Source organism: Impatiens glandulifera, chromosome 1 (genome assembly GCF_907164915.1).
Source record: "Impatiens glandulifera chromosome 1, dImpGla2.1, whole genome shotgun sequence".
NCBI lineage: Eukaryota > Viridiplantae > Streptophyta > Magnoliopsida > Ericales > Balsaminaceae > Impatiens > Impatiens glandulifera.
Window position 1 is genome coordinate 64,002,188 of NC_061862.1, and position 14,602 is coordinate 64,016,789.

The window sequence follows — 14,602 nt, forward strand, 5'->3', positions numbered from 1 at the left end:
GTTAATTTATTAATTAATTATGTCACATTAATACGATTATAAATGAATGAGAGGTTTCTTTTCAAATTAATTAATTAATTAATTAATGTATTCATTCCGACCTAGCTAGTTTCAAGGGAAACAATATAGGACAATATTACATGGAATAGTTGTTTTAAATTCAGATATTAATTACGTACACCACTCTAGCTAGCTAGGTTAATTAAAATGTCCATTAAAACTATATATGTCACTAATCATGCACAACAAACAATAGCAGCTTGCAGCTGATTACATGGAATTTAACCGTAGCTAGAGAGATTACATGCATGCCAAAAGTATAAACAGCTAGCTAGCTAGCTAGCTAGCATGCAGAACAAGAACAAGTGCGGAACTAGGATATATATAAAATCTACCCTGATTAAAAGAAATTCAATTCATACGAAACTAATATAATACAATAATAAAAGTTGAGTATTGAAATCAACGTTGTTGTTGTTGTTGTTTTTCTGATTCAGGCCGGATACTCCGACAATGGTCTTATTTAAATTTAAATTCGTCCAATTTCATAAAGATGATTAATAAGATGTCGCCACATAAAAACATGTAATCCAGGATTTCGTTCGAGGCTAATTTATAAAACACACTTCTTTGAGATTTTAGAGGTAGATTCTTATAAATTCTAATTCGAAATAATTCTATTTGTTTTGAGGGCTCAGATAATGTATGATTATCAATTATTGGCTTAAAGAAATATATACAATATTGTTTTTTTCTAAATCTCCTTTATTTTTACATTAAAAGGTTTAATTTCAAAATTAACATGTATATTATATATATATATATATATCATATATTAAAAAAATTATATTGGGAACATCATAAAGAGTATAACGATTAATGTGTAGGATTATAACACTAAAAATATTAATAAAATGACAAATAAAAAACACAAAAACTTAATACAAATTTTGAAGAGGAAAAACTTCCCTTTTAACCTTCAATTAATTATAGTGACAAATTAAGGTTCTTAGTATTAGTATTATTAGGGTCAAAGAGTTAAATGAATATATTATTTTTTTAATGGTGAGTCTAGTATGTTTTAATTATGCAGCAAAGGATACCCCGAAAATCCTTTAATCTCTCTCTAATTACTCTCTTAAATAAAATAAAACAAAATAAAATATAGGACCTAGCTAGCTAAAATAGCGGCAAGGGTTTATTATTAATGTGCTCCGATGCTGCAGAATCTGAACCTAGAAAACAATCTTATCGTACGTACCTAACTAACCACCGAACCTTTGGCTTGGCTTGGCTGGCTGCTACAGTACAGTACTGCAGGTCGGTATGATATGAAATCCAATCAATCGATCGATCGATCAAGGAAATTAATTTAGAGTACTCCTGTTATCAGACTGACGTGATTAGACAATATTATTCATGATGTCTTCCAAACATTAATCGATCAGCAATTATCTAATTAATTAACTAACGATGATGTATGAGAGAAAACCTCATTTCGATCAGTCTATATATACCTTCCATCTGTGTGGTGGTGAACTTCATCTCAAAGCATTGCCGGCCGCGACGACAGACAGAGAATTTGAACCTAGCTAGCTATTTCTGAAAGGGTCACCACTTTTCTTCGATCGATCGATCTCTAATATCTCAGGTGAAAGCTTTCAGAAGAGAGTTAGTTAGCTGGGTACGTAATTAAACTGTCCCGAAGGACTGGCTAGCTAGCTAGTCGGTTGATTGGCACTCCTGTAGGCTCATCTTGAAGTGATTCTCTTCCTCCTCCTTGATCGAAGCTAGCTAGCTAGCTGCTGGAAAGAACGGAGGATCAATCAATTACAAGTGGTGGTTCAGTCGTCCTCCTCCTTGATCGAAGCTAGCTAGCTGCTGGAAAGAACGGAGGATCAATCATAACCTAGCTAGCTAGCTATTTCTGAAAGGGCCACCGCTTATCTTTCGATCTCTAATATCTCAGGTGAAAGCTTTCAGAAGAGAGAGAGAGCTGGGTAAGTAAACTGTCCCGCAGGACTGACTAGCTAGCTAGCTGCCGTGGTGAAATGATCAGTGTAAAGGAAGGAAGGATGAATTACGAACTGGTGCTTATCTCGACTCCGACGTTCTCGACTCTCGAGCAGCAGAGCAGCAGATCGATCTTTCCAACTAGCTAGCTATCTAGAACAACACATAGGATCCCATATGTTGGAAAGGTGTTGTTTGTTTAAGGTTTAAAATAATAATAATAATAATCTAGCCTATGTGTATGTCTCTTTCTTTCTCTCTGACACACATAGAGGAGGAATAGGAATTTAATGAAGACATATATGTCTATGTGTTATGTGTTGGTTGAATGAATGGATTGAACAAAAAAAAAATAATAATAATAATGGTAGATATATATATAAGCATTTTTGTTATTTTTAATATTATTTATCAATTTATGCACAAATATAAATTTTTGTATGCCCTTTAGAAATTTTGTAATATTAATAAAAAAAAGTTAAACATTATTTAATTATATGGACAAAATAAAAATTTATAGTCTTAGTTATATCATGAAGTGGTATTTTTATCTTTAATAATATAGTAATTAATTTAGCCTTACTAATTATTTTATTAAAAAAAAAGAATTTTAATTAATTCAATGCATCCTTTGAAAACAAACTTGTGTGTGGAGTTGAAGTTAAGTTTTGGTTTAAGAACAAATCAAGCTCAATGAATGAAGAAAAAGAGAGACTAATAAGTCTTTTAATTTTAGATTGATTTTCTAATTCGAATTATTATAATTTTTTTATTATTAAAAAATTAAATAAAAGAAGAATATTTTAATATTTTGTTAAACAAAATGAATAATTTAATAAGTAAAAATAATAATAAAATTAAAAAACATATCAAACTAGGTCTTAAATATGGTTAAGTGGTTGTAAAATATGGTTAAGTGGTTGTGAGAAATTTGTCATTTCCCAAATTTCCTTGTATTTGAGGAAAAACAATTCAATCATCCTTTTCAAATATTACATTCTTCATTTGGAAAAAAAGGTTAAATTTCAACTTTATTTTTCAGTGGTCCCTTACCTAGCTACACATGAATATGGCTACGGATTCTCTACAAAATAAACTTTTTTTTTTTTTATTTATTATTTTCTTAACCAATATTTGCTACCATTAATTAATTACAATTACAATCAACTAACATATAATCTAGTCTAAAATGTTAATCGTTTCAATTTGATTATTTTATTCACTAAATTTTAATGAATTTGATTAATTGTTTGGTTCAATTTAATTTTATAATTAATAAATTAAACATAATCAATAACGTAAAATATCAATATTAATATTATTAAGCATAAAACAATGTCGAGATGAATGAAGTCAAGTTGGTCATGATTCTATACATTATTCCATGACAAGTTTATCTTTAATTATTTGTAAATATTCTTAGCTATGTAATAATATGATAATACAAAAATAAAAAATAAAAAAAATATAGCATATTGTTATAATTGTTATAATAGTATTTTAAATTGTATATAGTATATTAACCATTAAATTAGTTAAATATTAAAAAATTAATATAATAATAAATGTCGCTATTTTAACCCATGATATATAAATAAAATTTAGATCTAAGCCTACATATATGTATTGATGCTTAAGGTAATGTATGGATTTTATTGAGAATAAATGTATAACAAATCTCAATCTATTCTTGTTATAATTTTATCACATTATAGTTATAAAGTTTGAGCAAACATTCAAAATAAAAAAATTAATTGAAATTAGATAAAAAAAAAAAATTAATTTTTTATTAATTTTATTATTCTTATAATTGAGTCGTGTCTTCGTTCAAAACGACCTTACAGTAATTATACATTAATAAAAAATAAGTACCAAAATTTTAAACATGTGGGATACAATTATCATAATTTATTTCATTTTTCTTCTAATTTGACTATTAAAACCTAATTTTAAATTTTTTTTTTTTGTTTGCATATTTGTAAATGTAGTGTAAAATGTAAAATGAATCTAAGGTGGTTGAATGCTCAAAGTCATTAATGTAATAAAATATTATAAACAAAAAATAAATCTCACATTTTTTTAGGTTTTTAGGTTTTTTTTTTTTTTTGTTAAGTTTTATACTATTTATATATATATCAAAATATAACAATTTTACTTTTGTCAAAGATGTCGGATTTTGTTTTATAATAATTTTGACTTAATTTGTGATCGAAGACAAATATTTATATCAAAAACAAATCATATATGATCCATTTAGAAATATATATTACATATGAATGATAAGTAGTTTATTAAAACCTAATTTTTATTATTTTCATTATTTTGTTTGTTTGCATATTTGTAAATGTAGTGTAAAATGTATAATGAATTTAAGGTGGTTGAATGCTTAAAGTCATTAGTGTAATAAAATATTATAAACAAAAAAGAAATTTCACATTTTTTTAAGATTTGTTTTTTTAGTTGTTATACTATTTTTATATATATCAAACTAGCAAATTTACTTTTGACAAAGATGTCGGATTTTGTTTTCAAATAATTTTTACTTAATTTTGTGATCGAAGATAAATATTTATATCAAACACAAATATATGATCCGTTTAGAAATATATATTACATATGAATGATAAGTGGTTAAAACTATTTAAAAATGCTCTTTTAAAATATTTATTCTATAAATATACAGCAAATTTAGTGTTCTTTTCATTAATTAGAGGCGTCCAAATCAACTTTGACCAATCAATGGTTAAAGATGCGTTTGGTAAAACTATGAATTCTAAAAAAAGTTAAGACTTTGTTTGGTTAGATTATTTATATATACAAAATAAAAATCATGATCTTAGTTATTGCATGAAGGGTTACTTTTTTATCTTTATTTTTAATACTTCTTATCTCTTTAATAATATAATAATTAGTTGAAGTTAGGTTTGAGTATTAATTACTGAAAATCTAAAAATTAAGATATTGACTGAGTTTAGTTAAACGCTATGTCTCAAATGCCCGTCGAAATAGGAAGTCTCTTTTACGAAACAAATTTGACCTTTTGATTGTAATTATGACGAGTTACACATATTTTATTTTATTTAAATCAATAACCTAATCTGGTTTCTATATCTATGTCCAGCCTAAGATCTAAAGGAGACATGTTATTTCTGATCCTAACATGCATGCATCTAGACTAAGACATTTAGTAAATAAGTAAAATGTTCATTTAGGTTTAGCAAAAATACCAGTAGCGTAAGTGGCAGATATGGACCGAAAACCTATAAACGATCCCGGGGTAAGAAATGATTTAAACCTGTAATTATGTGTCCGAAAATTTAAGTCAGTACATAAAAAATTCGGAAATAACTAAAGAATCATCCTAAAAATTTCCTTCTTGTATTAGAATTTTTTGTATTCCATTAAAAAATTAATTCCAATCATTATGTATATATATCCAAAAATTATTTAGGAGATGTTAGATAGAAAATTACCTCAAAATAATGTTGATAGAAAACAATCAAGCCTTAATCTTTCAATTCTCTCTCATCCCGTTACCATCATCCTCTTAACTAGCTAGCCCTTCTCTTAACTAACTAGCCCTTCTAGCCTTTCACCTAAACAGGCTCAAAATAAAATTTTGAGTTATCAGCTTGAAATAGAAAGAAACAGCAAGCAAGGAGAACAACTCATTTCCAAATTTTAAATCTAGTTTTTATATACAATAAAAAAAAAAAAATTTGTTAGCATACACACATGATTATTTGCATTCAAATGAGAAAAATAAAACTCAATGGAACAAACAAGATTAAGTTAACCTAAACTAACCTAACCTAACCTAGCTAGTTAATTAAACTAATTACCAAACATACATGATACAGTCTGTCGGGCAGAGAAATTTGAAAGTAATACTATAACAAATTCTTTGAAAAATAACTAGCTAATTAAACAATTAGATACAAAATGCAGTTTTGTATCTATATATTATAACAAATTGGGATTAATTTGGAATTGGGTGTACCAGGATCTACGTACGTACGTACGTACGGTGGGGGAATCGGTTGTAGACGGTCTTTAATTTGTGTCTGTCGAGAGGAAGAGTGCCGGCCGCCGAGGGAGATTTGAGTCGAGACAGTCGACTGAGGGAGGTTGATGACCGTCGGACGGTGGTGGAAGACTGTCTGTCTGTAGATCACTGTCTTTTTTGTTTGTCGGAGGAAGAGTGCCGCCGCCGAGGGAGAATTGAGGACAGACAGACAGACTAAGGTTGACGGACGGTGATCGTCGACGGCTTACTTCTTCAACCCGCAACAAGCAAGATCCCAATTGCAATAGACAAGTTTACACTTTATCTCTCTCTATTCTCCTTTTACCAAACAAAACCCACCTGTATGTTTCTAATTTTCTTTCCTTTTTTTATACATAAACTTTTATTTTATAAATTAAACTCTTAAAATATAACTTTATTAAATAATATTTATTTTAGTAAATATATATTCTCTTATAATATTTTGTGTAATTATTATTATTTAGTTCACACATTTATTTTAAAAAATATATTATATAACTTTACTATTTTTACTAACTAATTAATGTCAATTCTCAATTAAATAAAAATTTTAAATTGATTATATTAAAATCTATAAATCTCAGGAAAAAGATAAAGACAAAAATATTAAAATCAACAAAATCAAACATAAAATCATAAATTAAAAATTTTTATATTTCGAATATAAATGTAAATGACATGATTGATATGTGATACTTGTTTAAGATGCAATCAAAACATAATAACTATTAAAATAAAATAAAAATAAAAAAAAAGTTAAGCAAATTAATACAATACATGAAATATATGCATATAATTAAAGATAACTAGATATCACCCTATTAGATCTTTTTTAAAGTACATTAAAGGAAAAGAGAGAACCATCTTGACGAAGGATTGATTTTAATGTGTTAAAATAATTATCACAATTACAACAACCTTTTTTATATTTATTTCTTTTATACCTTCTTCTTAATGCTTGTTTGATGTTGTTTATTTGGGTAATTTTTCTATTGGATTTTTGTAAAAATCAAATATCATAAAAAAAGAAAGAAAGTAGATTATTTATGTTTTTATTTAGTTGAATTATTATAATATTTTTGTATTTAAAATTTAAATTTTATAAAAATAAAATAAAAATATTTTAGTTGATAAATCAAGTGGTTATTTGACAAGTTAAAAAAAATATAATGAGATGGTTGTATTTTGAATAAATTTTTTTAAAAAGACACAAATCAAATTACTCTTAGAATTATTATATAAAAATTTAAATTAAAATCTTGTTTAAATGAAAAAAAATTGTTTATTTTTTTATATTATTTGAATCAAATTAATAATATATTTATATTAAATAACCAATTAATATCAAACAAGTTCTTGTGAAATGATAAAAGTAATAAAGTGTCATAATTTCCTATCTCACCCAATCCCATATATCCCCTTATTCAAAGTTATTTTTGAAAAGAATAAGTCACATTTTTTGAAAAAATTTTAAAAAAAAAGGGTTATGATGAACTTACTTACAATATATCCGTTTGAGAGAATTTTTTTGGCATATATGATATAACCTAGTAAATTCAGATTTTTTAATCTGTTTAATTTTATTTTATCAAATTAATAATTTAATATTTACTTTTACATTTTAAAATATTATTTTTACCTTATAAAAATAATTTATTTTAAGCAATTTCATACACAAATTAAGATGAAGCTAATATATATAGGCATAACAAATATTCGGATTTCGGGTGCCGACCCAAATCCGGATCCGATTCTGCCCTGAAAAAGCGGGTATATGAGTGACCCGAATTTGACAAGTTCCGACCCGTTAAGTACCCGACACCCATTTTTTTAATAATCCCCCAAATTATTTTTCAACATAAGACATATTGTCAAGTACCTTTCATGAACATTTTGAATTCTCAAGTTGAGTTTTTGTTTATTTTAGGTCTAAAAGATCAAAATAACTTAATATATCAACTTAGAAATGGAGAATAAATTTGTCACCGTATAAATAATTAAGATTGAAAATTTGGGATAATAAATGACTATTAATTAATTTCAAATTAAGTAAAATAGACTATGAAAGAGAGGAGACCAGAAATATCAATGACTAAAAGCAAAGACCAATTTATTTGTACTATATACATGTACTAAAGTACTAGGGTTAATTGAATCTATTGGAAATTTTTAATTTTGGTTAATTTAACGATTTTAATGACTTTTTATTTAAAATTTTGTTTGATTAAAAAAATTAATTATTTGATTTTTTTAATTAGTAGAATTATTATGAATATTTTTATATTTAAAATTTAAATATTATAAATGTAAAATAGTTTATTTTACTTGATAAATTAAATAATTTAATAGTTGAAAATAAATATAATAGAAATGTGGATCTTAGGTAAAAAAAGAAAAAAACAATTAACAAACGAACTCTCAACTAAGAATTATTATGAAAATATCAATACTCTCATATATTATTAACTTTAAGATTTAAAAATTAACTTAGTTTAAAATTTCATTTCAATTGTAATAAATGTGAATGAGTTATTTAGAGGATGTACATTTCAACTAAGAATTAATTTTGAATTATTAAATAGTAAGATATGATTTAATCTTCACAAAATATTTACACAAATTTTTATTTTGTTTTGAAAACTATTAAAACCATTTTTGTTTGTTGAAAAAACATACATTTTCCGTTATTAACAGAGTCGGCTAAAAAAACCGATAAAAAGAGGAACAAACTTATCAATAACAAGAAAATTGAAAACATCTTTAAAATGTTGAGCAAAATAGAAGTTCCCTTAAGAAAAAAAATAATAACCTGATCAAACATGAAATTGATCCCAATTTCAGTATTAACACCAAAAAAATTTATTAAAACTCAAACAACAATGTAACAAGGAAATTTTAATATTTAACTGCATAAAATTTTCACCAAAATCCAAATGTCAGACTAACTTGTCTTTTAACTAAATAAATTTGAAGCTTTATAATAAATTTTAAAAAAAAAAACTGGTTTTTGACTTATTTACAAAAATTGTTAAATATAATAACTAAGTGTATAACCCTATTATACCTTTCAATTAGATGCTAGCTATTTAATTCATCTAGATTAATTTTAATGATATTACATAAATTACAATATATTTTTTTTTATTTATGATAGTTTAGAGAGAGGATAAGTTATAGGGTAATTTGATATTTAAATATAAAATTATTTAATTTAATGATGATAAAATGTTTGAGTTTTGAGATAAAAATTGGATTTTATCCCAAAACCCATTTCAAGGTAGCCTAACAAGCCTTGGTGGGCAGCATCAAATCCCAAACCATCCTAACCAAATTTTTTTATTATATCTTTAGTTTACTTTAATTATTAAAATTTAGACCAGTAATGTAATTATTAGTTTTGATAAAAAAAAAAAAGAATTCCAATAATTAAAATTATCATAGTTTTGTTTTATCGCAATATGTTTTTAATTTTTTAAAAATAAGGATTCACGACGTCACAACAACACTAGGTTTCAAAATAATTTAGACACGAACACAAAAAAGAGTGAGTCGAACATAGACACGAGTAAGGTAAGTGGTTCATTTCAGTCGGTTTTACATCGAAAGGTATAATTAAATCGTTGAAGTAAGTTTAAAAGAATTTAAAACCGTCATATTTATGGTTATTAATCTTAGTCTATTCAGTTTGGTCATTTAAAAGATTTATTTGATTGATTTAGTCTCAATTCTTAGTTCACAATTTTTTTTTATTACTAAATAATATAATTATACAAATTTATATCAACTATCTATATTAGTTTTGAAAAACAAATAACAAGTATAAAACTATATATATTTTAGTTGAATATTAAAAACTATATTATTAAAAAGAAATATTTATGTATCAATTTATATTTGTAACAAATTATATATATTTTCTAAATTTTAACTATCATAGCCTTCATAGGTTGGTTAAACCGAATAGTTCGGTTTTGACCCCTTTATAAACGGTCAATTATTCAGTTTAGTCGATTAAGTTTAGAATGATTGAGTTCGATTTAGCGATTAAGGCGGTTTTGCTTTCACCAATAAAGACAAAACAACTTGAGAAGACAAAAATAAACTTAGATAATAATAAATAAATAAATAAATAATATTTTGAAATTGAGCATAGCTAGACAACTTAGATAATAATAAATAAATAAATAAATAAATAAATAAATAAAAGTGTTTTAAAATTGAGCATAGCTATACAAAGTTACTTGAATCTTCTTGTATCTTTAGTTTTGCTGTGCCAAATGCGGCTGATGAACAAGTATAAGCAAGCCATAGCCTTACCTATCTCCAGAATCCATAGTTTCCTTCCTTCTTCCCAAGAACAAGTATCTTAATTTCTCATCACCCGAGCAAGTAAGTAAGCTTCGTCACTATAATCTTCCTTCCCCCCGTTGTCTCTCTCTTAACCGTTTTGTGCTAGGGAAATGGAGAGCTTTTGGTGGTCGTTGGTGGCGGAGCCGCCGGAATATTTGGAGCAATTAAGGCTAAATCATTAGCCCCTAATCTGAACGTGACTGTTATTGAGAAAGGAAAACCCTTGTCCAAGGTATCATTTTTATAAGTATTTAGCTAAGATGACAGCCGTATTATAAATAATTTTTTTTAACTGGCGTGGGAATTCTCGTACTAGGTTAAAATTTCAGGTGGGGGTCGATGCAATGTAACAAATGGGCATTGTTTTGATAACTGGGTAAGTGAGATAAGTCGTGATTTTTTGGAGTTTAAGGGTATTTATTAGTCATTTCATTCCAGTTTGAAAGATCTGAGAAATTTTGTAGGCTTTGGCACAACATTATCCTAGGGGTAACAAAATAATTCAGAGGGCTTTTCTTCAAATTGCATGGTCCAAAAGATACCATGTCCTGGTTCTCTGACCATGGAGTGGAGCTCAAGGTTTTGATTTTAACTTAATTATCTTTTGTCTTTGTTCAACTTCAATCAATCTATTCTCTCATGTGGTGGAAACACTTTTTGAAACTGAATCTGGGTCTGAGTTTAAATTTGAATTTGGCCGAGAAATCGTTACTACATTTATGAATACATGTGTAATTAAGTTTTGTCGCAGAATATTATCTTTATCTCAACTAAATCAACATTTGAATTAGATAATTGTCAATTGACAAAAATAAGTGATTATAAGGACATTGTTTGATGTTTCTTGTCCAAATTCAGCTCCAAAAAGTATTTCCAAATGGGCCAGTACTAACATTTTGGATTGTGGTGATCTAATTGTTTGCCTAAGCTATCTATAACATGCATCCTCACAAACTCAGTGGATCCAGTACTAATGAGTTATAGTTATCTTCAATACTTTCTAGGGCTCGAGTAATGGTAATCCAGTTGTTTGTTCATATTTCTGGAGATAATTATCAAAATACTGTTTTGCCTTATTAGACTGAAGATGATGAAGGGTATTTCCAGTCAGTAACAGTTCATATTGATCAGTAGTGGGTTGCCTTCTTACTGAAGCAGAGAATAAAAAAGGTAAATTCTAGTTTATCAAATTACCTCAATAGTTTTGGTTGTTGAAACTATATTTGAATTTGCCCTATACCCTTTGTGTATAATTAAGGCCTGATATAGACTCGAACCAGTTTCATTGCAGACTGGTAGATCTGTTACATCAGTCTCAACCGCTTCTGGTGGGAAATTCCTTGTGAAGATTGAGAAGCGAACTGCTGATCTTGTGAAATATATTGAGGCTGATTATGTATTAATAGCCAGTGGGAGTTCCAAGCAGGTTTCCTTTTTTTCTTTAGTTGTTCAACTTTTTTGGAAAATCAGTTCAAATTTTGAAATGCATCTAGTTGTCCTGCTGCAGGGGTATGATCTAGCTATCCAACTTGATCATTCTATTGTAGAACTTGTACCGAGCCTATTCAGTTTCAAGATTGATGATGCCAAACTTGCAGCTTTGGCTGGGGTATTACTTGTTTTTCTCTTTCTTTCTTAAACGAATAATCACAAAACTGCATTAGAAAATTCGTTGTGAGCTTAGTGTAGTTTTATTGCAAAACTTTAATGTTATTGGAACATGTATTAGTATAGAATATAGAAGAACTAGTATACCGATGGCCATTCAAGAAGTTGATTAATGAAAATACTTTGTTCAAGAAATAAAAGAAATTAGTGATATCTGAGCACTTGATGCAATAATAGATTAATGTTAAGTCATAAAATACATATATTGTGTAATGAAAAGAACTGCCATAGCGAGCTTATAAAACATATATACCATGATGTGATCTAGATTAAACATATTTATAAAAAAAAAATATATTGTAATTTATGTAATATCATTAAAATTAATCTAGATGAATTAAATAGCTAGCATCTAATTGAAAGGTATAATAGGGTTATACACTTAGTTATTATATTTAACAATTTTTGTAAATAAGTCAAAAACCAGTTTTTTTTTTTTTAAATTTATTATAAAGCTTCAAATTTATTTAGTTAAAAGACAAGTTAGTCTGACATTTGGATTTTGGTGAAAATTTTATGCAGTTAAATATTAAAATTTCCTTGTTACATTGTTGTTTGAGTTTTAATAAATTTTTTTGGTGTTAATACTGAAATTGGGATCAATTTCATGTTTGATCAGGTTATTATTTTTTTTCTTAAGGGAACTTCTATTTTGCTCAACATTTTAAAGATGTTTTCAATTTTCTTGTTATTGATAAGTTTGTTCCTCTTTTTATCGGTTTTTTTAGCCGACTCTGTTAATAACGGAAAATGTATGTTTTTTCAACAAACAAAAATGGTTTTAATAGTTTTCAAAACAAAATAAAAATTTGTGTAAATATTTTGTGAAGATTAAATCATATCTTACTATTTAATAATTCAAAATTAATTCTTAGTTGAAATGTACATCCTCTAAATAACTCATTCACATTTATTACAATTGAAATGAAATTTTAAACTAAGTTAATTTTTAAATCTTAAAGTTAATAATATATGAGAGTATTGATATTTTCATAATAATTCTTAGTTGAGAGTTCGTTTGTTAATTGTTTTTTTCTTTTTTTACCTAAGATCCACATTTCTATTATATTTATTTTCAACTATTAAATTATTTAATTTATCAAGTAAAATAAACTATTTTACATTTATAATATTTAAATTTTAAATATAAAAATATTCATAATAATTCTACTAATTAAAAAAATCAAATAATTAATTTTTTTAATCAAACAAAATTTTAAATAAAAAGTCATTAAAATCGTTAAATTAACCAAAATTAAAATTTTCCAATAGATTCAATTAACCCTAGTACTTTAGTACATGTATATAGTACAAATAAATTGGTCTTTGCTTTTAGTCATTGATATTTCTGGTCTCCTCTCTTTCATAGTCTATTTTACTTAATTTGAAATTAATTAATAGTCATTTATTATCCCAAATTTTCAATCTTAATTATTTATACGGTGACAAATTTATTCTCCATTTCTAAGTTGATATATTAAGTTATTTTGATCTTTTAGACCTAAAATAAACAAAAACTCAACTTGAGAATTCAAAATGTTCATGAAAGGTACTTGACAATATGTCTTATGTTGAAAAATAATTTGGGGGATTATTAAAAAAATGGGTGTCGGGTACTTAACGGGTCGGAACTTGTCAAATTCGGGTCACTCATATACCCGCTTTTTCAGGGCAGAATCGGATCCGGATTTGGGTCGGCACCCGAAATCCGAATATTTGTTATGCCTATATATATTAGCTTCATCTTAATTTGTGTATGAAATTGCTTAAAATAAATTATTTTTATAAGGTAAAAATAATATTTTAAAATGTAAAAGTAAATATTAAATTATTAATTTGATAAAATAAAATTAAACAGATTAAAAAATCTGAATTTACTAGGTTATATCATATATGCCAAAAAAATTCTCTCAAACGGATATATTGTAAGTAAGTTCATCATAACCCTTTTTTTTTAAAATTTTTTCAAAAAATGTGACTTATTCTTTTCAAAAATAACTTTGAATAAGGGGATATATGGGATTGGGTGAGATAGGAAATTATGACACTTTATTACTTTTATCATTTCACAAGAACTTGTTTGATATTAATTGGTTATTTAATATAAATATATTATTAATTTGATTCAAATAATATAAAAAAATAAACAATTTTTTTTCATTTAAACAAGATTTTAATTTAAATTTTTATATAATAATTCTAAGAGTAATTTGATTTGTGTCTTTTTAAAAAAATTTATTCAAAATACAACCATCTCATTATATTTTTTTTAACTTGTCAAATAACCACTTGATTTATCAACTAAAATATTTTTATTTTATTTTTATAAAATTTAAATTTTAAATACAAAAATATTATAATAATTCAACTAAATAAAAACATAAATAATCTACTTTCTTTCTTTTTTTATGATATTTGATTTTTACAAAAATCCAATAGAAAAATTACCCAAATAAACAACATCAAACAAGCATTAAGAAGAAGGTATAAAAGAAATAAATATAAAAAAGGTTGTTGTAATTG

The 14,602-nt window shown here is 26.0% G+C and overlaps 1 pseudogene; it reads left to right on the forward strand.

Annotated features, from left to right (window-relative positions):
• The first annotated feature begins 8,431 nt into the window (after positions 1 to 8,431).
• Positions 8,432 to 11,356, forward strand: LOC124930100 (annotated as a pseudogene).
• Positions 11,357 to 14,602: the final 3,246 nt, after the last annotated feature.